General features: G+C 35.2%; 4 long non-coding RNA genes across 5 annotated transcripts; all 4 read right to left on the bottom strand.

The window, feature by feature from the left end:
• Positions 1-22688, bottom strand: LOC147538591 (uncharacterized). Its single transcript, XR_015225226.1, has 8 exons — positions 22137-22688; positions 16354-16867; positions 14895-16236; positions 2904-3363; positions 2503-2797; positions 1411-2380; positions 962-1029; positions 1-173 (listed from the first exon to the last, which is right to left on the bottom strand). It is a non-coding gene; the product is annotated as an uncharacterized LOC147538591 (long non-coding RNA).
• On the bottom strand, positions 5968-9510 carry LOC147538593 (uncharacterized). Its single transcript, XR_015225227.1, has 3 exons — positions 6544-9510; positions 6119-6433; positions 5968-6023 (listed from the first exon to the last, which is right to left on the bottom strand). It is a non-coding gene; the product is annotated as an uncharacterized LOC147538593 (long non-coding RNA).
• Positions 17573-19495, bottom strand: LOC147538592 (uncharacterized). Its single transcript, XR_015225225.1, has 5 exons — positions 19487-19495; positions 19319-19379; positions 19099-19212; positions 18200-18265; positions 17573-17861 (listed from the first exon to the last, which is right to left on the bottom strand). It is a non-coding gene; the product is annotated as an uncharacterized LOC147538592 (long non-coding RNA).
• A 425-nt stretch (positions 22689-23113) lies between the features above and the next one.
• Positions 23114-25671, bottom strand: LOC147538590 (uncharacterized). 2 transcript variants are annotated; one of them, XR_015225224.1, is made up of 4 exons: positions 25641-25671; positions 24922-24951; positions 24210-24276; positions 23114-23873 (listed from the first exon to the last, which is right to left on the bottom strand). It is a non-coding gene; the product is annotated as an uncharacterized LOC147538590 (long non-coding RNA). The 2 variants fall into 2 exon arrangements; XR_015225223.1 differs by lacking the exons at positions 24922-24951; positions 25641-25671 and having other exon boundaries at positions 24210-24464.
• Positions 25672-26769: the final 1098 nt, after the last annotated feature.

Below are 26769 nucleotides of genomic sequence, written 5' to 3'. Positions count from 1 at the left end.
GAGTAATTGACAATTCAGCAAACATTTGTAAGAAAATGGAATTATGAATATACACTTGATAACCATAGATCGAAGATAACCCCCAAATACCAGGCTATAGGAGTTGTTTTCTTCTTCCCTTGGGCCTGCATTTATACGAGCATCCTTTAAGGCGTGTTTTCTCGCCAGCATACCTGTCAAAAATAAAGGAAAAACATCAACAAATGTTCATTACATTAGCTTCTGCTGGATTCACCGAAGTTTTTGCCTGATACGAAAAAAAAAGGAAAATAAGCAAAGAAAGAAATTCAGGAAATATCAAAGAGAGATTAAAACAGAGCGTCAAGAAATGAAAAAACATTATTAAACGCCCTTTCTCATTCAGAAGTGAATCTGTGTGTCAGGTTACCTACAAGATGTTACCTAAAATTATCAAGTTAATGACCAAAAATTTCAAAAGCTATGGAGATTGAATGCCCATGGACATCATAAAATTTTACTTTCGGAGATTCCCAAAATTAAGTCATATAGTCCGAGTTGCAATCGTTCTAAAGACAGAAACATACAAAATAGGGAATCCACACCACTATTGCAATGGTAGAACAGTACCCGTATTCTTCCTAGTCATGTTTCCGTGAACCCTTGAACACGAGCGATAGTTTTTTTTCCTTCTATATTACCTTCTAAAGCCCAAACTTATAATAGCTCATGACGTGGATAAGGTTGTATAGAAATATATAAACTAATAGGATAAAAATAAAAAATCAATGTCAAAAAAGGGACGAAATACCTGTTACCACAATAAGAGAAACCTTATCATATGCCGGTTGAGTTTTGAATCCACCTCCAAAGTATGGGAATGTAAAAAAAAATATAGTTGCCAGTGAATTTTGGAGCAAGTATAACAACACCCCATGATACAAAAGATGGTCTGCCAAACTCTGCCCTTAACCTTTTATGAAACTGTGTGGTATGCCCTTACCTTGCGAAGCCACACCAGTAAGTCCTCAAAATCATGAGAAGGTTTCTCAGCACATCATTGAACAAAACCTGCAGTATCACGAAAGATGAAAACAAAGTCTAAAACATGCATAAGAAAACTCTTTATTACCATATAAACATTCAGTTATTCTCTTCAAACACAACCAACAAATATAAGACACTCGAGATCATTAAAAGGGTCGAAAAAGCATTTTATTCGTAACGCAACATCTCAATCTGTTAATACGAAGCTTTTTGTGAATCACTTGACAAATGTCATCCAATTTTGTACTTTTTCATACTTCAAAATCCCAAGAATAATTCAAAAATAGGATCTTCAACAATACATATAACGCATTAAACTAACAATGAGAAACTGTAAAAAAAAAAAAAAAAAAAAAAAAAAAAAAAGCAAATTTAGGGTTTTCAAGATGCTCAAACAACATTTACCATTGGAAATGTAGAAAGACAATAACTACTGTTTGAACATACAAGGGTTCCTTTTGATCACCCATATGTATTGAGCATACGTTAGTACCAGCAACAACCAAGTAAGCAGACCTTGATTATTATCAATCCTACATAATACCACAAAAACTCATTAGTGTGCAATGATTATTTAAGCATACAAGAGAGTACACCACATGAACATGGTCTGAGTTCGTCCTTTAGGTGCTTACACCTTCAAATTCCATTTCCATTGGACTGAAGAACCCTTCCAAATGCATTACAAAGAAAAATATTGTACAAAGTCCACTCTAATAGTATGAGCAGTTTACACTTAGCAAAACACAATATTACCATGAAACGAAAGCATACCTTCATTTCATGGATGCTCCGCATCAAGGAAAATCAAGTTCTCGACATTCACAGACCACAACACCAAATGCAACCATAAATACCAACACAAACCCAAGAACATGCACATACACAACGACAAAAACATAAAACCGAAAACAAAATACACAAAGGAAAAAAAAAACTCAAAGCCTCAAACAAATAGAAACAAAAACAAAAACAACAAATTCACAAAGTAATCACTCAAACTAACACCAACACAAACAAAGGCCGGCAGAAACAATACTCCAAATCAAGACAATTTATGGTAGTGGGAGATCTCACACTTGGTGAGTTAATATTTCTCACTAATTTATTTTATCTGAAACCTCTAGAAGTCTAGTATACCTAAAGGCTAAAGCTTTAATTAGGTGACCATAAGTCAGGAGTTCAAAGTAGATCACCAACAAAAGCAAAGGCCTGCAAAAACAACACTTCACAAATCAAGATAATTCATTGTAGTGGGAGACGTCAGACTTCATGAGTTAATATTTCAGAAGGCTCTGTTATATTACAAACCTCTAGAAGCCTAGTGATCACGAAGAATGTTCATTATGTATGTTTCTAAATCCAACGCTTTTACCTGGATAAAATAAAACAGCAAAGAAAAAAAAATTAAGAACTACAGGAAGATTAAAGGAAAATAAGGGAGCGTAAAAAATTTCTCAAGGACCAACAAGGAAGTTATTTGGATGAGTAGTCTACTTGGATATACTAAGTAAATGCTAATTCCGAACATAGTTCCAGCACTTAGAACAGAATAAGTACGAGAGATTTGAGAGTTTCAACTTCGACCTAACTTGAAAGTGCAATTTGTCTTTCATGCATTGATGTTCCAAAATCAATTCTTGGCAGCTGGTAAATGGATTAAGTCAGCAACGATAATAATATAATGTGGATCAAGATGATGATAACAACTGTTTGGATCTTCGTATCTCAATCAGAACAGTAGTATAGCACTTCAGCATGTAACCTATCAGTGAGTCTGCATGCCTAGTGCCTACGAATTGTTAAAGTATCAAGTTAATGACCCAAATTTGGAGAAATTATGAAGATTTAAAGAAGAAAGATGAGATTCCAAGATACACAAACTATAATAGGTTTACCTAAATAAGTCATCCATAGTTCCAAATTATTGTCGTTTTGAAGCCGGAAACCGACAAGAATAAGGCAGCTCTACCACTTCCGCACTAGTAGGACTATACAAGTCTTGTAGCTAGTCACAATGCAGCTGATCCCTGATCACGAACAAAGGTTTTCTTTTCTTCGATTTCACAAAGATGAAGAAAATAGAAAAGATAATTCATAAAAGGGACAAAATACTAGTGACCATAATAACAGAAACTTTATCACATGCAAGTTTGAGTTTTCCATCCACCTATAACTAGTGGGAAATGTAAGAGATATAGCTGTCAAAAAATTCAGTATAACAACACAATCGTGATATATAAAGGTTGTCCTCCTTTACCTTTCTTAAATTACGTGGTATGCCCTTAGCTTGGTAAAGCCACACCAGCACGCCCTTACTATCTAGAGAAGGTTTCTTTGCACTTCTAGAAGTTCCACCTGCGGTATCGAGAAAGTTCAAAACACTGCCCATAACACCCACAAGAAGACTATCATGTACCATATAAATATTACGTTAACAGCGTCATCACATTTGTCACTTTTTCATACTTCAAAGCCCCAATAATACATGAAAAGTATGAACTTCATCAATACATAAAAAGGATTTTAACAACTAAGAATGACAAAGAGTAGAAAATATCAAATTTAAGGTTTCCAAGATGCTCAAAGCCTCAAGCAACATTTACAATTGGAAGTATGAAAGGACAATATATATTGCTTCAAACATTTAAAGTTGAAAACCCAAATATGTTGAGCAGATGTCAAGTCCCAATTTTTTTTGGATCTTATCCTGTGAGGATATGATATATAGCTCGTGTTGGTCTAAGTTAGACCGTCTAACTGATTATCTCAGCACATAACAGCATAAACCACGAGAACATGGTCTGAATTCACGTTTTTGAGCTTGCACCTTCTAACTCTGATTCCAATTAACGGAAAACCTTTAAATTGCTTTTCAAAGAAAAGACTAGTTGAGTGAAGGACATCTAATAATATCATTAGTGTAGAATTAGCAAACCATAAAAGTTCCACGAAATGAAAAACGTACCTTCTCAACAAGAGATGCAAGGAGTGAGATCTGTTAACATGCTTGAATAAAACCAACATAAATCAAGTGGATGTCAATGCAACAAAGTCAATCAATAAAAGTGGATTTTGCTAGGCAGTCAATCAATAAAAATGGATTCAAAGCTACGCCGGTCCAGTTTTACATGTTTTTGTGCATAAATATGTGAATGAATGCACATGTGCAGTAAGAAAATGATAGTAATGACTCTCAACAAAACCCAAAGACCAAGTATTGAGATACCCAAGGTTGCACCAGATTTTTCATGAATTCTTGAATCATAGACACCAGTTCACAGTCCAGGGATCATCTAAGGTTACTAGGCAAGCATTAAAACTAAATACTCTCTTTTGATTCCTAATATTGTCTTTCTGTGATCACATATGGGTAAGGGGCCCAGTAGAGATCTTTAATCTTATACGGGACATACATATAAAACGCCAGTTCTATCCTAATTGAACAACAAGACAAGCACATTTAAAATGCCTTTTATCAATTGTCGCTAGAAGCTACTTATGACTTCGGTTCATATCTATGATCTATCCCATTGCTCCATTGGTAATAAGCATTATCCCGTCATATACAATTATTTGTCATGAACAAGGTATTTACTGCATGGTGAAAACTTAAAGTAACTAAAAACTGAAAATTTTGTCAATTAGTCACTAGGCATAAGCATTTCTATAAAAAAATAGTCTTAATAGATGAATGATAGTAGTATCAACTAAGATACGATATAAAAGAGCAAATGAAATAAAACAAAGGAGATGTGAATACACACAATATTGGTAACTCCCATATCCTTCATACTTTTTCCATAATAACCATCCCTCTTAAGTGCCATCAACTTACTCTAGAGGTATCTACCACCTTGGCATGACTAACATGCATAACATGTATTTATAGTTTGATACACATGTAAGTCAAGTATTTATCAAAAACAGAGAGATATAAACGCCATGTCCATTACAACCTTTACGTTTGTACTAAAAGCACTTGTGGAGTTGACAACGCTGATCTAATCTACATTCTCTTGCAGAGTTGCAGCTACAAAATTAGAAGCAAAAGAAGTCTACACAAGAGCAAGTCAAAAATCTTGTTCCAAATTCTCCAAAAACTAGATAATTAATTAGAGTTTTACACTACAATTTGCTTAATTTGGTTCAATAAGATTAGACATTTAAAATATACTACAAATTTACAAACTATCGGCCGAACTATATGACGGAACTACTCCAGACCTCCAAGATAACTACTCCAGTTTTCATTTTACTCGAAGCAAAAAATATTCTTAAAGTAACTGCTTTGCACGTAAGATAGACGAGATAATGAGTCCCACTAGAGATTTCCGAGAACACGAATTTTGGAACAATCAGGCAACAAAGCAAAGAGATCGAGGATAAAAAGTCTTCCTCTTAGTGGTTATTTGAATAACCTGTCATATAATGTTCTAACACAAAATGATAACTTAAGCAGAACAGTGACATCCCTCTGAAGTGTCATCAGCATACTATAGAGGTATCTACCACCTCGGCATTCCTATCTTGCAAAACATGTATTTAGAGTTTTATGTACATGTACCAATTTATCAAAAACAGAGAGAGATAAATGCCCATGTGCATAACAACCTTCGTGTTTTTACTAAAAGCACTCACAGAGTTGACAAGTGATATAATCTACATTCTCTTCCAGCTCCAAAATAAGAAAACAAAAGATGTCTACACAAGAGCAAGTCAAAATTTTGTTTTAGACATCATGAGTTTATATTTCTCACAACTTTATCCTACCAGAAACCTCTAGAAGTCTACTGTACCTAAAGGTAAAGCTTTAATTAGCTGACCATAGGTCAAGAATTCAAACTACAACACCAACAAAAAAGAAGGCCGACGAGAACAACACTTCAGAAATCAAGATTATTTATGGTAGTGGTAGACGTCAGACTTCATGAGTTAATATTTCACAAACCTTTAGAAGCCTAGTGACCACGAAGAATATTCATCATGTATTTTGCTAGATTCACCATATCTTTTACCTGGATGAAATAAAACAGGAAAAGAACTTCAGCAAGATTAAAGAAAAAAAAATATCTCAAGGACCAACAAGGAAATTATCGGACTAGTGGTCTACTTGGATATACTAACTAAATGCTAATTTCGGACATGATTGCAGCACACAAAACAGGAAAAAGCCTTAATCTGATCCCAAGTATGAGAGCTTTGAGAGCTTCAACTTTGAACTAACTTGATAAGTGCAAAATGACTTTCATACATCGATGTTCCAAAATCAATTCTTGGCTGGAGGTAAATGGATGAAGTCAGCAACGATAATAATATAATGTGCATCAAGATGATGATAACAACTGTTTGGATCTTCGTATCTCATTCAGAACAGTAGTATAGCACTTCAGCATGTAACCTATCAGTGTGCCCGCATAACTAGTGCCTGCGAATTGTTACCGGGAAGTATCAAGTTAATGACCCGAATTTGGAAAAATTATGAAGATTTAAAGAAGAAAATGAGTATCCAAGATATACAAACTATATTAGATTTACCTGAATAAGTCATGCATAGTTCGACCAGTTGTCGCTCTGAAACTGGAAACCTACTTGAATAAGGCATCAATAAATCTATACCACTTTTGCCCTAGTAGGACTAACAAGTGTTCGGGCTAGTCATAATTCAGCAAATCCCATATCACGAACAAAGGTTTACTTTTCTTTGACTTTACTTTCTACAGTCTAACCTTACATCAGCTCATAACATGCATAAGGTTGGTATGTACTAAGATGAAAAAATATAGAAAACAATTAATAAAAGGGACGAAATACATAACACGTTCTGGATTCACGTTTTTGAGCTTGCACCTTCAAACTCTAATTCCAATTAACGGAAAACCTTTAAATTGCTTTACAAAGAAAAGACCAGTTGAGTGAAGGACATCTAATAATATCAGTAGTGTAGAATTAGCAAACCATAAAAGTTCCACGAAATGAAAAACGTACCTTCTCAACAAGAGATGCAAGGAGTGAGATCTGTTAACATGCTTGAATAAAACAAACAACAATCAAATAGATGTCAATGCAACAAAGTCAATCAATAAAAGTGGATTTTGATAGGCAGTCAATCAATAAAAGTGGATTCAAAGCTTTAATTAGTTGACCATAGGTCAAGAATTCAAACTACAACACCAACACAAACAAAGGTCAGCAAAAATAACACTTCACTAATCAAGATGATTTATTGTAGTGGGGACGTCAGACTTCATGAGTTAATATTTCAAAAGGCCTTGTTATATTACAAACCTCTAAGAGCCTACTGATCACGAAGAATGTTCATTATGTATGTTGCTAAACCCAACGCTTTTACGTGGATAAAATAAACAGGAAAAAAAGTCAAGAACTTCAGAAGATTAAAGGAAAATAAGGGAGCATAAAAATTTCTCAAGAACCAACAAAGAAGTTACTGGACGAGTAGTTTACTTGGATATATAAATGCAAATTCCGAACATAGTTGCAGCACTTAGAACAGAGTAAGACTAAATATGAACCCAAGTATGAGAGGTTTGAGAACTTCAACTTCGAACCAACTTGATAAGTGCAAACTCTGTGTGTCTCTCGACAGAGTAGTCTAAAAAGTTAAGAAATTTCATCAGAATTCCAAGTGAATTTGCTTGCCTGTTCAATCATTAGCAATATCAATCCCATTAAAGCTAATTCACATCCGATGGTTTGAAAAACTGAAACTCTAGCAAAGGTAGCTCGATTTCCATCTGCCACTCAACCCCAAGAGTTGGGAAAAACATACAAACTAGGAGAAATGCTTAGAATTTTAGAAGAAACTTTAAACTCAGAAGACTAGACGGACAATACGGAACACCAAACTGCATCTTTAAGAGACTGAAATGTGATAGCTACACAGTTTCCCTTACCGTTGAAAGCAGTCCCACCAAAGTTTCCAGGTTTGTAGCAGCATCAATCTGCAAAGCAACCGTATAGACGAAATCTTCTCCGAGGATAAAAGGAAAGAAGCAAGAAACAAAAATCATCATTGGAACTTGATTCTATACCTGCAAACCTGATAATTCATTTAGTCCATGGGCATAGGATAACATCTCCATAAGCGAAACTACGCGATTTGGAAATTAAATCTCCTCCAATTAGGTAATCAACAACAGTGCCAGAATCTTGAAGTGCATGGAAAGACCCGAATTCGACTGGCGAAACTCCTTCCGAAACATATTATCTTAACCCTGATGGGAATTATTTCGTAAAAATAACTGAGAGCAAGAATCATCTTCCATCCTTTTACGGGGCTTGGAGATGGCCATAAGAAGTACAAAACTTGGGAAGGACCAAATTTGACTGTTGAAACTCCTTCCTGATTTCATTATCTTAACTCTGATGGGACATTTTTCTTATAAACAAATTCCCTCGTTTCCAGGTTTAACAAGTACAAAACTTGGGATAGGCGGAGCTAAAAATGGTTGTCAGTGAGGCAGTATCAAATTCTGGAATGAATATTAATGTAAAATGTGTACATGAAACGAATATGCATTCACCCTTGAATAAGTATAGAAACATCTACACACAGATAAACTCCAATGCTATCAAACACAACCACCACTCCAACACATAGAACAATGACGGCAAATAGAAACAAAAAACGAACACAAATACACAAACACGAGCACCAACTCCAACACTGAGTCAAACAAAACCACCAACCGAACACAAAAAGGAACATGAACAAAAATATCAATGCACAAACTAACACTTATACAAGCACAAAGAACAAACTTAAAGACAAAAACCAAATACAACCAAGAACACCAAACACAACTACAAACACCAAACATAAACATAACCATAACCACTACCGCAAACACATACAAAAACAATTTCCAAGAGAAAGAAAAATACATATCAAAAAGTGAACAGTTATATGAACACAAACAAACACACAAACACAAATGCAAGCACAAGACTCTGCCTCTAACTCAACCAAAACCACCAACCAGAGACAAACATGAATAGGAACACAAATAGAAATGTACAAACGACTAAACATTTTTACGAGCACAGACAACAAGCACAACAATCAAACACTACCACAAACACCAAACACAACCACACTCGCGACCTTAAACACAACCACTTACAAAAAAAAATGCCGACAGAACCACAAGTATAACCCAAAAATGAAAAGTTATACGAACACAAACAAACACACAAATACACAAAACCACCAAACAAGGACATACATGAACAGGAACACAAACGCAAAAAACGATCACTTATGAACATGAACAACAAACATAAACAGAAAAAACCAAACACAACCACAAACACCAGAAACAGTAACATCCACAAGCACAAAAACATACAAAAATATATGTCAAGAGAAACATAAATATATACCACAAATCTAAACCGAAAAACACAAACTCACCCAAACTAACACAGCGAAAAACAAGACCATAAATGAAAAAGAACAAAAGGACTACAAAAATAGTTGAGGAAGACCAGAGTCTAGTGCTTTACCATTTGAGATGCATCATATATGTAACCCATCAGACATTTTACTTGCGTTTTTCTCAATCACGTTTTTCCAGCATGTTTTCTGTATTTATTGGTTAAAAATGTATGTCTGTTACCAGGATAATCCCAAGAGTTTCTTCATGTCGAGTTTGAGTTAAGACAGTCAATAGAACGCCTTCACATTCACACTCTCAATTCTCAATCCTGTTATCAATGATAATGCCCTTCAGAGTATCTGTCACGAAAAGAAATTACCACAGAATATGAGAATTACACACTTAATAGAATATCGTACTGTTGGGGCTCTCTTCTATCTGCAAATGAGAAAAAGAAAATGAGTCACTGACATATACCTAATCAATTTGGATATTTAAAGAGTAATTGTGGTCATCAATCACAAGTACCACGCAGGAACAGATTGTGATTCCAGTCGCAGTCAATGCAAGCAATTTGTCCCCAATCAAGTATAACCCAAGCTAACCCGTTTCTCGAAAAATTCTACAAGCCCCGTTTCACTTGGTGAAACAGTTCAGTAAGAACAGAAACTTGATAAAGCTACTAAAAGAAATCGAGGTTTGCTCAGTCATACCTGGGATACTGAACTCTGTTAAATCTGCATCAAGTTCTCAGTTGCTCGCTGGTGTTGGTATAACGTAGTTCTACTGCTGCTTCTTTACACCAGTGAGAATACGAGATATTTAAAGGCCTCAGCTGAAGGCTAGGTTGAACAAAAACCGAAATATATGTATATGTTTCGTATCTACAACAATTTAGATAGGAATCTCTAAAATGATGAGATGAGAGCAAACAAGAAACAACTCTTCCACTCGCAATAGCACCAGACGGCATGAAAGTGTCTCTCATTGTGAGGTTGAGAAATCTATTAAGTGTCATAATGGACCAATGAACAACAACAACAAAAAAGTCCGCAATCTGAACATCAGCTAAAAATCTGCACTAAATCTCTTCCTACCAACGTAATTTTAAAAAATTTATCAAAAACATCAAGATGGTCATAACGAAATCAAACCCAGTAATCAAACAAAGAAAATCTTATAGTAATAAATAACAAAAGAAAAAGAAATTCCTCGTAGAAGGTTTCAACTATAAAGAAATGGGTCATTCTTCCAAAAGATTACGCTAATGAAAAGCTTATTTGATAATTGTCCAACAAAAAAGAGTATGCATGCGAATCAGAGAGCATTTGAGGAAAGCCAAGCTATACTTAATTCCAAGATATATAAACTAGATTAGATTTATTTGAATAAGTCATCCGTAGTTCCAAACAGTTGTCGTTCTGAAGCCGAAAACCTACAAAAATAAGGCATCTATAACACTTTCGCACTAGTAAGTCTACACAAGTGTTCTTGCAAGTCATAGTTCAGCAAATCCCAGATCACGAACAGAGGTTATCTTTTCTTTGATTTTACCTTCTACAATTTAACCTTACTAAGATGAAGAAAAAATTAAAGATAGTTCATAAAAGGGACGAAATACTTGTGACCACCATAAAAGAAACCTTATCACATGCCAGTTTGAGTTCTCAAGCCACCTACGTAGCATGCGAAATGTAAGAAATATAGCTGCTAGAAAATTCGGAAGCAAATATAACAAGAGAATCGTGATACAGAAAGGTTCTCCTCCTTTACCTTCTCTGAAATTCCGTGGTATGTAAAGCCACACCAACAAGTCATTACTATCTTGAAAAGGTTTCTTAGCACTTCCAGAAGTTCCACCTGCGGTATCAAGAAAGTTCAAAACAGTAAGACTATCATTTACCAAAGAAATATTACGCTAACAACGTCATTACATTTTTCATTTTTCATTCTTCAAAACCCCAATAATGCATGAAAAGTATGAACTTAACAATAAATAAAATGCATTTAAACAATTAACAATGACAAAGCATAGAAAACATCAAATTTAAGGTTTCCAAGATGCTCAAAGCCGCAAGCAACATTTATAATTGGAAGTATGAAAGAACACTATGTATCGTTTCACACCTACCTGAGTTCCTTTAGTTGAAAACGGAAATATGTTGAGCATATGTCAGATCTCAATAACAAACAAGGGACACAAACCATGATTATTTTTCTGACATAATAGTATAGCGGAATTTAGCGAAAATCAGGTTAAACCAAAGCTCCTAGGATGTGATCTTCCTGTAAAGATATGATATGGTCAAAAGGATTATTTAAGCATATAACAGCATAAACCACGAGAACGTGGCCTGAACCTACAAATATGAAGAAAAAGAAGTCAAAATTTTGTTTGAGATTCTTTACAAGCACTCGCAGATTTGATAAGGTAAGTGATATGCTTTACATTCTCTTGCACCTACAAATATGAAGAAAAAGAAGTCAAAATTTTGTTTGAGATTCTACAAAAAAAAGGATAATTAGTTAGGGTTCTATTCTACAGTTGACTTCATTTGGTCCAATAAATTACATATTTGAGATTCTCACATTTAAATTATCAACCAAATGAACCTTCAAGATAACTACTCCATCTTTCATTTTGTTTGGACAATACCACCTCGAAGCAAAAGATTCTCAAAGGTTAGATGAAATCCACCAGGAAATTTCCTAAAACACGAATTCTGGAAAAATACGGGCATAAAAAGCAAGAGATTGAGAAGAAAAGTACCTTCTCTCCCTTCTTAATGGTTATTTGATTAACCTGTCATACACCGTTCTAACAAAAAGCAAGAGATTGAGAATAAAAGTACCTTCTCTCCCTCCACAGTAGACAGTGTTAGCATTGTTGATAACCGAATGAGGGACATTGGAATTAAGGAAGAAATTAATCTTACATTTGCATAAAATCGACCTAATTAACTCAAAAAGATCAAAGATTCAACAATAAAGAAGAACGGTTCACTCAACAAAAACACTACCAGCCGAAAATTGGATCTCCTCCAATTAAGTAATCTACAACACTCCCAGCATCGTCGTCTGGTGAAACTCCTTCCAGAACTCGTCGCCTTAACTCTGATAGGAAATTTTCTTAAAAACAACTAAGAACAGGAATCATCTTCCCTCCTTTTCCAGGCTTGGAGTCGGCATAACAAGCCAAAATTTGGACAGGCGGAGTCAAAAATGGTTGTTAATGAGTTAGTATCAAATTCCACGACATTTAAATCCAACTCCAAACTTGACAAATATTAATGTAAATCTCTACATGAAACGAATATGCATTCAAATTTTCAAAAAAAAACGAATATGCATCCCATCCTGGAGCAAGTGCAACATCTGAAAAACTTCAACTTTATCTCAAACACAACCACCAATCAAACAAAAACGGGCACTTATACAAACACAAACAAAAAAAGGTACCCGAACACAAATATTAACGCACAAACAAACACTCCTACAAACACAAGGAACTAACTTCAAAACAAAAACCAAACATAACCACAAACACCACACCCACGACCACAAACACATACAAAAATGAATTCCAGCAAAATATAAATATAGCCACAAGACACAATAGCAAACAGTTATACAAACACATACAAAAATACACAAACACAAGAACCGAACTCTAACTCTAACTCGAACAGAACCACCAATCAAACACATACATGAACAGGACCACAAAGAGCACTTATACGAACATGAAGAACAAACATAAAACAGAAACTAACCACAAACACCATGTACAACGATATCCACATACATACAAAAACAAATGCAAAGAGAAACATAAATATATACGCAAATATAACCCCACAACGCAAAACAACTAACACAAACACAAGCAAGAACACAAATGAAAGAGAACAAAGGACTATAAGAATAGTTCAGGAAGACAAATGGCTAGTTTAGTGCTTTAACATGCTACAAATTGAATTATATTGCAAATAAATGGCAATAGAGATGCAATGCCATATATATAACTACTTGTTTTGTGAGATGTCAATTTCCGTCTAAAATTGCTCTAAGAGATCTTGGTGTGTTTCTTCTAAATTTCCCTTCTTATTTATTATGATATCTTTTGTTTCTTTGAGGTAAAAGATTGCATTGGATGAATTGGAATCAGGTTAGAACGAGTAAAAGGAAGGGAGGTATGGGGGTGAAGAACCTGGAGTACATGAATCAAGCCCTTCTTACTAAGTGGCTATGGAGGATGGACCAGGAAAAGAACCAACTGTGGCAGAAGGTTATTTCTAGCAAATATGGAAATAGCAGCAACCTTTGGGTCAAAAAGTGCAAACAAACAACTTTCGGTTGTGGAGTTTGGAAGGGAATCATAGCCAATTTGAAAGACTATCACACCATTACTAAATGGGTCCTAGGAGATGGCCTCAAAATAATTTTTTGGACGGATAGGTGGATTGGCTCGAGCAGCTTAAAAGATAGCTTCCCGGACATTTTCAGGTTGGCTTTAAGACCAAGAGCTACTGTGGCAGAGATGTTTGACTTAGCTAGCAATACTTGGGACATAGTAATAAGGAGAAACCTTAATGACTGGGAGATGCAGCAATACTTCCAGTTGTTGCAAATTCTTCAAGAAGTGAAGCCTTCGGATAATCCGGACACTCGAGTCTGGTCAGTTGCGGAGAATGAACCCTTATCCGTCGCAAACTGCTATAAAAGGTTGGACAAAGATGACCTTCTCCTTGATCCTTGTATATCCAAATCAGCTTGGATTAAGACCTTGCCCCCGAGGGTAGGCTTCTTTGTGTGGGCTGTCCTGGTCCGGAAAATCCCCACAGTGGATGCACTCAAGAGAAGGGGTTTCCAAATTCCAAATAGGTGCATCTTATGTAAGGAAGAGGAGGAATCGGCTGATCACCTATTCCTCCACTGCCGGGTGGCAGCTAGTATTTGGAGGTATTTTGTTAAGGGCCTGGAAATACAGTGGTGCCCCCCTAACTCCATCAGCAGCATGATAACTCAATGGGATGGACTGTTAAAGAGAAAACATAGAAGGGAGGTTTGGAAACTAGTTCCGGCTGCGATTATATGGAGCTTATGGTATGATAGGAATAACAAAATCTTCAAGGACAAGAATCTCAATTCGGATGTGGATATTGAGGATATTAAGGGTGTAATCTACTCTTGGATTAGGAGAATTGACAAATTCAAAAATGTATCCTACCTAGATGTAGTAGTCAACTGGGAGGCGTGGATGTCGTGAAACATCACTCACACAGTCCCTCCCCACTTTGTAAATAGTTTTATTCTTTAATATATTCAATCTAAATTTTCAAAAAAAAAAAATCTTTTGTTTCTTTGAACAGGCGTAAGGAGATTTTTTCTAGGAAGTTTTTCAAAGTTATTTTTTATAACTAGTATTAATAATAATCATATTAACTTTATTCTGATAAGATTAAAGGAAAGGAGCAAAAACATTAGGACCTCAATTGCATCTCGATGGAGAGTTGGCGTGCCAGCCACCACATGAACAACTTTCAATTATGCACCATTAAAATCATTTATTGATGATAAAACTCTTCAAACTTTACATATGTAGGATTCAAAATATCTCGGTTGAAGATGTAACCTGTACATTAAAGAAACCCTCGATGTAAAAATCAGGATTCATTGACGAAAACTTTACGAACATAACATGACTTTATTTCTAAGACACTACCAATGCAAGTCACGTGGCAAAGTCCCAAGCAGAACATTATCATTTCTAAATATAATACAATAATGACATAAATTTTCACTGGCGGTTAAACTCATTTGTGTGTTTCTTAATATTCACTGCTAGTGAAGCGTTTTAAGGTGTATCGAGACTACATGAATAATGTGCGCAAATAAATAAACCTGAAGAGTATTATTAGCATCATTTAAATTTGAATAAGGAGGGTCTAATCTCCTCATGTTTCAGAATATTTTCTCATTAAACTTAGAAATGGAATCCTTCTATTTGTACCTTGTACCTATACTTTCTTCCCGAACCACCATACGACCCTTCGGACATTCGCCTTGCACAGCTTTTCTTCTTGTTTTTTCAGCATGTTTCTGTATTTATTGGTTAAAAATGTATCTCTTACCAAGATAATCTCAAGAGTTCTATACAATGACTTCACATTCACACGCACAATTTCCAATCTTGTTATCAACAATAATGCCCCTCAGAGTATCTATCATGAAAAGGAAAATAACTATTCAAAGAAGAGCAGTACTAGATCAAGTCAGCTGCCTATTTCACAAACTAAAAAGATAGTATTAGCAAGTTCAATGGAAAGATTAGAAAGGTCAAAGATCAACAAGATTTTATTCAACTACTGAAGAAACATGAGGAGTTTAGCCTAGATAATATCCGGTCGATGAACGAAATTGTATGACATATCCTAACATGAAGAGGATTAACACAGAACACCAGAAATACACATTTTAGAGAATACCTTGTTGTCGAGGCTCCCTTCTATTTGTAAAGGAGGAAAAGGCAAATGCAAAAAAGAAAAATGAGTCATCGGCAAACATCTAAACAATCTGAAAATTTAATTAGTAATTTGATCATCACTTACCAGGTACCACGCAAGAACGGGTTGGGATCCCTATTGCAGTCAATGCTGAAGTATTTTGTGCCCATAAAGTATAGGCAAAACAGTGCTGCCGTATAGAATCCTCTTCATCTAAACTGCTTCCCGAGAAATTCTACAGGCCTGCTACACTTGGGCAAACTGTTCAGTAAGAACAGAAACTTAAAGCAGCTACTCCAAGAAATCGAGGTTTATACAACACCATCCTATTTTGCACGTAAGGTAGACGAGATAATGATTTCCAAATGGAGATTTCCGAAAAACACGAATTCTATAAAAAGTTCAGGCAACAAAGCAAAGAGATAAAGGATAAAAAGAAGTACCTTCTCTCCCTCCTCAATGAGTCAATGCTTATTAGAATAACCTGACATATACTGTTCTAACACAAAATGATAACTTAGGCAGAACAGTCTCTTCTCTCCATCCACAATGATTATAAACCGCAAAATCCTACTAATGGGTTAGCATTGTCGATAAACCAAAATTTAGCCCTCAACATGAGGGACATACGAATTAAGGAGGATTAATGTCCTCGATGAAGAAACGGTTCACTCAATAAAAGAGCTCAACAGTACTTACAAAGAAAGCAACCTCATTCTTGGTCGAGGTTGTCCAGTCTTCTTTCATCAAGATTCAGGAATCGAAACAAAAACATGAAACTTCAAGAAGTTCAATCGCACGAGTCCTTGATGAACTTAAATTTGACTATAACCAGTTGTGGTCATGTTTTACGTGTCGTTGTGGTCGTTCCTTCTTCCATCGATTGATTGACAATCTCGATCAAGATTCACCAAGTTCAATTTGTTAAAATGAATGTAAGACACATACAGATATGACCTGAAATCCGCAATGTGAAGAATTTCAGCGCATCAATAATTCTTGATAAACTGGATTTTGATTGTAACCGTTGACATTGCAAGAAGAAATGTGACTAAATCAATCAAAGAGACGTTCAAGTGAACTGAATTACCAAAAAAATATCTGTGAAGGTGGTTTTTAATCTTACAGGACAAACACATTTAAAAGGGCACAAGTAGAAACACACAAAAACACAAACTCAAGAACCGAACTCCAACTCTAACTCAAACACAACCACCAATCAGGCACATACATGAACAACGTCACAAATACAAACGCACAAACAACACTTATACGAACACGAAGAACAAACGTAAACACAAAAACCAAACACAACCAACAAGACCATTTACAACGATAGCCACATACATACAGAAACAAATGCAAGGAAAACATAAATATACACGCAAATATAAACCTAACTCACCCATACTAACACAAACACAAGCAAGAACACAAATGAAAACGAAGAAAAAGACTAAGAATAGTTCAGGTAGACCACTGGCTAGTTTAGTGCTTTAACATGCTATAAAATGTATTTGAGAATAAATGGCAGTAGAGATGCAATGTCATATATGTAAGTATGTAACTACTTGTTTTGTGAAATGTCAATTTCCATCTAGAATTGCTCTAAGAGATCTTGGTGTGTATCTTCTAAATTCCCTTCTTATTTGTTAAGGCATCTTTTTTTTTCTTTGAACAGGCGTATGGAGATTTATTCTAGGAAGTTTTGGAAAGTTATTTCTTATAACTAGTATTAATAATAATCATATTAACTCTATTCTGATAAGATTAAAGGGAAGGATCAAAAACATTTGGACCTCAATTTCATCTTGACAGAGAGTTGGCGTGCCAGCCACCACATGAAGAACTTTCCATTATGCACCATTAAAATCATTTATTGATGATAAAACTCCGCAAACTTTACGTGTGTAGGATTCAAAATATCAGAAAGATCGGTTGAAGATGTAACCTGTACATTAAAGAAACCCTAGATGTGAAAATCAAGATTCATAGACGAAAACTTTATGAACGTAACACAACTTTACTTCTAAAGCTCTACCCATACAAGTCATGTGGCAATATCCCAAGCACAATATTTATTACTTCTAAAAATAACACAATAATGCTCTAAATGTTCACTGGTGGTTAAACTCCCTTGTGCTATTGGTAATATAAACTGCCAGTTAAGCATTTTACGGTGTCTCAAGACAACATGAATAATTTAAATTTGAATTTGAATCAGGAGGGTCTAATTTCCTCATGTTTGAGAATATATCCTCATAAAACTTAGCATCCTTCTAGTTATACCTTGTACTTCAGCTTAACTTCCCGAACCACCATACCACCCGTCGGACAGTTTACCTTGTAGAGTAACTGTCATGAAAAGGAAGATAAAAAGAAATTAGCAAGTCCAATGGAACGATTAGAAAAGTCAAAGATCATCTAGATTTATTCAACTACTGAGAAACTTGCGGAGTTTAGCCTAGATCACCAAATATCAGATCGAAGAACGAAATTGTATGACATATCCCAACATGAAGATATTAACACAGACACGAAAAATTACACATTTTAGAGAATACCTTGCTATCGAGTATCCCTTCTATTTCCAAATGAGAAAAAGGAGAACGCAAGAAAGAAAAATGAGTCACTGGCAAACACCTAAACAATCTGGAAATTTAATTAGTAATTTGATGATCAGTTTACCAGGCACCACACAACAACAGGTTGGGTTTCCAGTCAATGCTTTCCTCCCATCTGAACTGCTTCTCGACAAATTCTACGGGCCCGCTTCACTTGGTCAAACAGTTCAGTAAGAACAAAACTTGATGAAGCTACTGAAAGAAATTGAGGTTTGTACAGTCATAGCTGGGATCCTGAACTCTATTAAATCTGCATCAAGTTCTCAATTGCTCGCTGGTGTTGGTATAACACAGTTCTAGTTTTTCTTTTCTACACCAGTCAGAATACGTTATATTTGATAATATGATAAACCTAACTAAATTCTAGTCGACATTAAGACAGCTGACTTGATTGATTCGACTCAAAATAGAACGAAGAGGGCAACCACATCTCCTTGAGTTGACAACACTTGTTAATTCTTCCTTTTGTGAAATTTTTGGGATTCATATATAAATTCCATTGAATAAGACGAAAGGCTTAATTCACAAACAAGATTAGTGTACAAAAATAGCGAACTAACCAACCTGCTGTGATGATACTTGTGCTGTTGTGCAGTCCATCAAAGATTTTAGTAGTTGTAAATTGTCTCTTTCTCGAGTTGCAATGTCCAAGGGCATCTTTCTCGAGTTGCACTTTATCTGCATTCATTTAAAAAAGTTATGGAAAATTCAGCACACATTTGCAAGAAAATAGAATTTTGAATATACACTTGATAACCTTAGATCAAAGATAACCCCCAAATACCAGGCCCATCAGAGTTGTTCCTTCTGATATTGGGCCTCCATTTATCCCAGGCCTATAAGAGCTGTTTCTTCGGATATAAGAGTAATTGACAATTCAGGAAACATTTGTAAGAAATGGAATTATGAATACACACTTAATAACCATAGATCGAAGATAACCCCCAAATACCAGGCTATAAGAGTTTCTTCTGCCCTTGGGCCTGCATTTATACGAGCATCCTTTAAGGCGTGTTTTCACGCCAGCATACCTGCCAAAAATAAACGAAAAATATCAACAAATGCTCATTACATCAGCTTCTGCTGGATTCGCCATGATACAAAAAGATGGGCTGCCAAAATCTGCCCTTAACCTTTTATGAAACTGTGTGGTATGCCCCTTACCTTGCGAAGCCACACAAGTAAGTCCTCAAAATCTTGACCAGGTTTCTCAGCACATCATTGAACGCAATCACGAAAGATGAAAACAAAGTCTAAAACATGCATAAGAGAACTCTTCATTACCATATAAACATTCAGTTATTCTCTTCAAACACAACCATAAAGTATAAGACATTCGAAATCATTAAAAGGGTCAAGGAAGCATTTTATTCTTAACACAACATCTCAATCTGTTAATACGAAGCTTTTTGTGAATCACTTGACAATGTCATCCCATTTTTGTAATTTTTCATACCTCAAAATACCAAGAATACGTCAAAAATAGGATCTTCATCAATACATATAATGCATTAAACTAACAATGAGAAACTGTAAAAAAAAAAATCAAATTTAGGGTTTTCAAGATGCTCAAACAACACTTACATTGGAAATGTAGAAAGACAATAACTATTGTTTGAACATACAAGGGTTCCTTTTGATCACCCATATGTATTGAGCATACGTTAGTACCAGAAGCAACTAAGGACGCAGACCTTGATTATTATTAATCTTACATAATACCACAAAAACTCATTAGAGTGCAATTTCCATATACACCACATGAACATGGTTTGAGTTATTCTTTTAGGAGCTTACACCTACAAATTCAATTTCCATTGGACTGAAGAACCCTTCCAAATGCATTACAAAGAAAAATATTGTATAAAGCCCACTCCAATAGTATGAGCAGTTTACACTTAGCAAACCACAATATTACCATGAAATCAAAGCATTCCTTCATTTCATGCATGCTCCCCATCAAGGAAAATCAAGCTCTCGACATCCACAGAGGATCGAACACAGGAAAAACCACAGACAAGCAGTACAATAAGACACATGCACGATCCCCATCCAGGAACAACTACAAGAAATACACAAACCAAAAAGAAACTCCGAGTGCGAGCACAAAAAAGAGCACTTATACAAAGACAAACACCAAATGCAACCATAAATATCAACACAAACCCAAGAACATGCACATACACAACGATAATAATAATAATAAGTAAGAAATTGAAAACATGGATACAAACATAAGTATCAACACAAACACAAAATCATAAAACCAAAAAACAAAATACACAAAAAAAAAACTCAGATCCTCAACCAAATAGAAACAAAAACAAAAACAACAAATACACAAAGTAACTCACTCAAACTAACACCAACACAAACAAAGGCTGGCAGAAACAATACTTCACAAATCAAGACAATTTATGGTAGTGGGAGATGTCAGACTTCATGAATTAATATTTCTCACAACTTTATTCTATCTGAAACCTCTAGAAGTCTAGTGTACCTAAAGACTAAAGCTTTAATTAGTTGACCATACCAACACAAAGGCCAGCAAAAAGAACACTTCACAAATCAAGATGATTCATTGTAGCGGGAGACGTCAGACTTCATGAGTTAATATTTCAAAAGGCTCTGTTATATTACAAACCTACAGAAACCTAGTGATCACGAAGAATGTTCATTATGTATGTTTCTAAACCCAATGCTTTTACCTGGATAAAAGAAAACAGGAAAAAAAAGTTATGAACTTCAGGAAGATTAAAGGAAAATAAGGGACAGTAAAAAATTTCTCAATGACCAACAAAGAAGTTATTGGACGAGTAGTCTACTTGGATGTACTAACTAAACGCTAATTCCGAACATAGTTGCAGCACTTAGAACAGAGTAAGTATGAGACATTTGAAAGCTTCAACTTCGACCTAACTTGAGAAGTGCAAACCGACTGTCATGCATTGATGTTCCAAAATCAATTCTTGGCTGGAGGTAAATGGATGAAGTCAGCAACGATAATAATATAATGTGGATCAAGTTGATGATAACAACTGTTTTGGATCTTCCTATCTCATTCAGAACAGTAGTATAGCACTTCAGCATGTAACCTATCAGTGAGTCTGCATGCCTACTGCCTATGAATTGTTACCCAAAAGTATCAAGTTAATTACCCAAATTTGGAAAAATTATGGAGATTTAAAGAAGAAAGATGAGATTCCAAGATACACAAACTATATTAGGTTTATCTAAATAAGGCATCCATAGTTTCAAATTATTGTCGTTTTGAAGCCGGAAACCTACAAGTATAAAGCAGCTATACCACTTCCGCACTAGCAGGACCATACAAGTCTTGTGTCTAGTCACAATTCAGCAAATCCGTGACCACGAACAAAGGTTTTCTTTTCTTCGATTTTACTAAGATGAAGAAAATAGAAAAGATAATTCATAAAAGGGACAAAATACTTGTGACCACCATAACAGAAACCTTATCACATGCAAGTTTGAATTTTCCATGACCCTATAACTAATGGGAATTGTAAGAGATATAGCTGTTAAAAAATTCAAAAGCAAATATAACAACACAATCGTGGTATATAAAGGATGTCCTCCTTTACCTTTCTTAAATTGTGTCGTATGCCCTTAGCTTGGTAAAGCCACACCAGCAAGCCCTTACTATCTTGAGAAGGTTTCTTTGCACTTCTAGAAGTTCCACCTGCGGTATCGAGAAAGTTCAAAACACTGCCCATAACACCCACAAGAAGACTATCATGTACCATATAAATATTACGTTAACAGCGTCATCACATTTGTCACTTTTTCATACTTCAAAGCCCCAATAATACATGAAAAGTATGAACTTCATCAATACGTAAAAAGGATTTTAGCAACTAAGAATGACAAAGAGTAGAAAATATCAAATTTAAGGTTTCCAAGATGCTCAAAGCCTCAAGCAACATTTACAATTGGAAGTATGAAAGGACAACATATATTGTTTCAAACATACCTGAGTTCCTTCAGTTGAAAACACAAATATATTGAGCATATGTCAGATCCCAATAACAAACAAGGGAAACAAACCATGACTATTAATCTGACATAACAGAATTAGCGAAAACCATGTTAAACCAAAGCTCTTTGGATGCGATTTTACCCAGTAAAGATATGATATATATATATATATATAATATATATATATATATATATATATATATATTTAACTCATGTTGGTCAAACTGATTATTTAAGCACATAACAGCATAAACCACAAGAACAATTCGCATTTTTGAGCTTGCACCTTCAAACTCTATTTCCTTCTCACGAAAAACCTTTAAATTGCTTTACAAAGAAAATACTATAAAGGACATCTAATAATACGAGTAGTGAAGAATTAGCAAACCATACAATTTCGACGAAATGAAAAACATACCTTCTCATCAGGAGCTGCAAGGAGTCAGATCTGTTAACATGTTTGGATAAAACCAATAACAATCAAGTGGATGTCAAAGCAACATAGTCAATCAATGAAAGTGGATTTTGCTATGCAGTCAGTCAATAAAAGTGGATCCAAAGCTACGCCAGTCTAATTTACATGTTTTTGTGCATGAATATGTGAATGAATGCATGTGTGCAATAATAAAATGATAGTAATGACTCTCAACAAGAACCAATAAACCAAATGCTAAGATATCCAAACATTTATAATGGTCACGTGGGCAAGAAAATCAATTTCTCAAGAATTGTAGAGGATCCAATACAAGAACATGGATAATCAGAATTCTTCGGACATGAATATTGTTAATATCGTCATGGTTGCAGTATGATTTTCATGGATTCTTGAATCATAGACATTTCATAATCCAGAGGAAATCCTACAAGGTTACTACACAAGACTTAAAACTGCATACTCTCTTTCATACCTAATATTTTCTTTCTCTGCTCACATATCGGTAAGAACCATTATTGGTTCAACAACACAGGGGTCCAGTGGTGATCTATAATCTTACAAGACCCACACATTAAAAACGCCGCTTATTAATTGTGTTCCTTGAAGCTACTTATGACTTAGTTTCATATCTGTGATCTATCCCCTTGCTCCATTGGTGATAAAATCTGCATTATCATGTCATGCAATTTTCTCTCATGAACAAAGTATTTACTGCACGATTCAAACTTGAAGTAACTAAAGGATGAAAATTTTGTCAATTAACGATAGTAGTATCAGCTGATATTCGATATAAAAGAGCAAATGAAATAAAAGAAAGGAAACATGAAGACACACAAAATGGCAACTGACAATTCCCATATCCTTCATAGTTTTCCACAATAGCATCTACGACCTCGGCATTCCTATCCTGCAAAAACATAGAGAGATAAACGCACATGTGCATAACCTTCGCATTTTTACTAAAAGCACTAGCATAGTTGACAAGGTAAGTGATATAATTTACATTTCCTACAGCAACAAAACAAGAAGAAAAGAAGTCCACACAAGCGCAAAGTAAAAATTTTGTTTTAGACTTCATGAGTTAATATTTCTCACAACTTTATCCTATCAGAAACCTCTAGAAGTCAAGAACTCAAACTACAACACCAACACAAACAAAGGCCGACGAGAACAACACTTTAGAAATCAAGATGATTTATGGTAGTGGTAGACGTCAGACTTCATGAGTTAATATTTCACAAACCTCTAGAAGCCTAGTGACCACGAAGAACGGTCATCATGTATGTTGCAAGATTCACCATAGCTTTTACCTGGATGAAATAAAACAGGAAAAGAAAAAAAAGAAGAACTTCAGCAACATTAAAGTAAAAATAATTCTAAGGACCAACAAGGAAATTATTGGACGAGTGGTCTACTTGGATATTAACTAAATCCTAATTTCGGGCATGGTTGCAGCACTCAAAACAGAAAAAAAAAAAAAAAAAAAAAAAAAAAAAAAAAGAAAAACTTAATCGGAACCCAAGTATGAGAGCTGCAACTTCCGACTAGCTTGATAAGTGCAAACTGACTTTCATGCATTGCTGTTCCAAAATGAATTCTTGGCTGGAGGTAGAATGAAGTCAGCAACGATAAGATTATAATGTGGATCAAGTTAATGATAACAACTGTTTTGGATCTTTCTTTCTCAATCAGAACTGTAGTATAAGATTATAACATGCATAAGGTTGGTACGTACTAAGATGAAAAAATATAAAAGACAATTCATAAAAGGGACGAAATACATAACATGTTCTGGATTCACGTTTTTGAGTTTGCACCTTCGAACTCTAATCCCGATTAACGGAAAACCTTTAAATTGCTTTACAAAGAAAAGACTTGTTGAGTGAAGGACATCTAACAATATCAGTAGTGTAGAATTAGCAAACAATAAAAGTTCCATGAAATGAAAAATGTACCTTCTAAACAAGAGCTGCAAGGAGTCAGATCTGTTAACATGCATGAATAAAACCAATAACAATCAAGTGTCAGAGCAACAAAGTCAATCAATAAAAGTGGATTTTGCTTCACAGTCAATCAATAAAAGTGCATTCAAATCTACTCCAGTTCATATTTCATGTTTTTGTGTATGAATATGAATGAACGCACTTGTGCAGTAAGAAAATGATAGTAATGACTCTCAACAAGAACCAAAAACCAGGTGCTGAGATACCCAAACACTTCTCATGGCCGCTTGGACGAGAAAATCAATTTTTCGAGATTTGTAGAGGATCCAATACAAGAACATGGATAATCAGAATTTTTCACAGACAAAAATATTTGTTATCATCATGGCTGCTCTAGGTTTTTCATGGATTCGTGAACCATAGACATACCAGTTCACAATCCAGAAGGGATCTTAGAAGCTTACTACGCAAGCGTTAAAACTAAATACTGTATTTGATTCCTAATTTGTCTTTCTGTGGTTCAAAAACACAGGGGTCAAGTGGTGGTCTTTAATCTTATAAGAGACATACGTTAAACGCCACTTCAATCCTAATTGAACAACAAGACCCACACATTTAAAATGCCTTTTATTAATTGTGTTCCTTGAAGCTAGTTATGACCTCGTTTCATATCTATGATCTAATTTCTCTTTAAAATTGGGGAGTCAATAGTAGAGGTGAAATAGAAATACCAATGGGATGAACAGTGAGAGCAGGACGATTTTTTTTTTTTTTTTTGAAGCCACGGGAATCGATTTCCATTCATAAGTGATAAAATCACATTGTTTACATGGATGAATTGTTATTTCTCTCTTCCAACTTCATGAGAGTTGCATACCTTTAAATGCAAAGTGCCTCGTGAATAAGAAAGAAATTGGACTAGACTCTGACGAATAAAGATAGAAAAAAGATGAAAAGATCCTAAAGATAACAAATGAAAAGACCCTAAAGGTCAACAAAACAACTGAAATTACAAATAAAGAAAAAACTATTCAAACATCCCCGTCACATTCGTCGGTAAACCGCTATTGTCGCCGGAAAACTGCCACCATTGCCGGAAAACTGCCGTCAAAACCGGAAAAGCCACCGTCGTCTCCGAAAAGCCGCCACCTCCACTAAACACCAACACCCAAACTATCACTAAACACCACCAGAGAAAGCCCTCTCGCCGCACCACCACTGCCACCGAACACATTTTTGTGATTCTTCTTTCTTTTTACTGTTTTGGGTGATGCTGAACTAATCTCTCATCTTTCAACATATGAAGCAAAGATGTTATCCCAACATAATCAAGCCCTAAAAACAAGATCTTTGCTTCTTTCTACCATAACCCAAGAGAAGCAAGAACCCAAAAAACCATGCAATCAACAAGAAACATTTTTGAAAGATCTCAAACTCCCCCAACCTTAGATTTCGACTGAAAATTCTTCACAGTAATGCAGAATCAAAAAGATTACAAGTAGATCGGAGAAATCCAAATTCAGAAACTTGTGTAATTTAAAGATTTTAGAGTGGGAAGAGAATTAGAATTAGAGATCTCAAACTTGTTAAATACAAATTTAAAGAATACCAGTAGATCGGATGGATTAAGTACTGGGAAAGTGTTTGACTCCATAGATCTGTATCAACCTGCAAGATTAGGATGAAGATGACAGAAAAACTGGAATTAGGTTTTAGATCGTCGGTTGATTTAGCCGAAAAAGGGGAAGAAATGAAAAAGGAGAAAGAAACGAAATAGTAAAGCATAAAAGAGGAAGATCCGGCGAAGGGAGACCCTTCGCCGGAAAACTAGATCACGATCTCTCTTTCTCTCTCAAGGAT

This window comes from Eschscholzia californica, unplaced genomic scaffold (assembly GCF_041429995.1).
Source record: "Eschscholzia californica isolate CP2 unplaced genomic scaffold, dmEscCali1.0.p SCAF_5, whole genome shotgun sequence".
Lineage (NCBI taxonomy): Eukaryota > Viridiplantae > Streptophyta > Magnoliopsida > Ranunculales > Papaveraceae > Eschscholzia > Eschscholzia californica.
Note: the sequence above shows the minus strand (reverse complement) of the source record. Positions and strands in the feature narration are given on the sequence as shown.